Source organism: Dichomitus squalens (assembly GCF_000275845.1).
Source record: "Dichomitus squalens LYAD-421 SS1 unplaced genomic scaffold DICSQscaffold_34, whole genome shotgun sequence".
NCBI lineage: Eukaryota > Fungi > Basidiomycota > Agaricomycetes > Polyporales > Polyporaceae > Dichomitus > Dichomitus squalens.
This window is the reverse complement of record NW_006766916.1, coordinates 2,741-4,653: the sequence shown is the minus strand read 5'-3', so window position 1 is coordinate 4,653 and position 1,913 is coordinate 2,741.

The following is a 1,913-nucleotide window of genomic DNA, read 5'->3' as shown; positions in this document are numbered from 1 at the left end:
CGTCACAAATGGAGTGAAAGCACTACTGAAAGGAACATCATTAGAGGGTATGGGGTTCCACATGAGCGATCAGGAGATACGAAAGGAGTGGACGTGATGAGGGCAATATCAATATATGTAACGTATATGTACAGACTATAACAATTACATGGATGTATGTAGCAAACGCACGCGCTGGGATGAGCATATGAAGGTGTCAACGATCCAGATCCCCCAAGTCTGGGGGAATGTTGAACTTGGACTTATCCGGTCCGGACTACACGAGGCTATGCGTCTCCTAGCGCTTAGCTGTAGTCGCTTATGTAGTATGTTACCATATTTGGGACTCTCTGCTCGTGTACTATAGCTATGCTTCCGGACTCTTCTGGTACTGTCTAGGACAATCCGTACTACTCCAGAATGGTCTAGACAGGTCTATGCCTTACTCATCTCTTACTCATCCTATGGTGCGATACGTCGCAATTCTTTTATCATTGTATTATTCATCGCACTATGGTACATGTGACTAACCGCTCTTTGATTAGTCATAGACACTTCTCTGTAGTATATAAGGGCTTCAGATTGCGTCCTCCCTCTTCAGTCTTTCCTTACTGACTGAAGAGTGAGTACTTCGTTATATCTATCTCAGGGTTAGGGAGGGAGATCGAAACCGAGCGAAGCGAGGTGAGATCGACCGGTTAGGGTTAAGGGTGGGTTAGGCGAGCTGAGTCAACGGGGGCGTTGTGTGCTACAACGCCCCGTCCCGTTTCGCCTTTTATAGCTCATCAGGACTCTGCTTAGTGCATCCCTTTCGGGAAGTGCTTATCTCTTTGCCGTCTGTCTATCCGACGGCACAGGAGATAAGGTCAATTATGCTTACGATGCCGAACGCGGCCGGAGCTTTGTTCCGATAATGACTAAGTCCGTTCGGACTATGTTATCATGATTACTTACTTACTAATCACCGATCGGACTTAATCTTATCGCAATTCTAAACGCGTATAGCGCTTAGATAAGATAGTCCGCCCTTATCCTTATCTTATCAAAGATGGAAGAGTGGAGACGCACCTGACTTGATGTCACGTGCTGTTAGACATGTGACTCAAGCGCCCTATTCCCTGGAAACTGGAATCAAGCCCCTTGATTCCGGGTTTTCGGCGGAACAAGGTCCGTAGCACCACAACCAGGCTGTTTCACCTGGAACAAGCTGGTGCCCTAGGTGCCCCACGACCTAGCCCACAACCTCCCTTTGGTTTGGAGACAATTGCTTGAGCCGTCATAGAGCTAGAGGCCATATTCCACTTTTTCAGATTTTGAAAATCTGACTATTTGGCAAATACCGATAGCTGAGTGCTGGAACAAGCTGGAACAAGGGCCCATTCCAGATAGCTCTTAGATGGGGCTATCTAGGGCACTTGAGAGCTAGTGAATAGCTGCTCTGGTTTGGGAGCTATGGGGGGTAGAAGGTGCCACCTAAGTTGCAGTGGTCCGCTTTTTTGGTGTCCTGGGCCTTCAGATATGGCCAGAACCTGGAACAAGGTGGGTTCTGGGATGCCCCAGGAGGTCCTCTATGAGATGCAAGTTGCTGCTTGAGGATAGATGCCTTGGTTGAGGAGGTATGGACCTTGTTCCATTTTTTTTCAAGGTTACATTTCGAGTATTTTGGCTTTTAAGGTGGCTAAAGGCTGGAACAAGCTGGAACAAGGCCCCAATTCTATGTAGAGGATGGCTAGGGCTACCAGACGCATCTTTTTGCATGGTCATAAGTGCTCTGGTTGAGGAGTTATGGACCATTCTGTACCTCAAAATGGGTGAAAGTGGCGCATTTTTGCATTGATGGCCCTGCAGTGGTGAAACAAGGCTGGATCAAGGTGCAACAATGTATCTGTATATGGAGAGGATATGGACAGCTACCAGTCGCATTTTGCAGCATG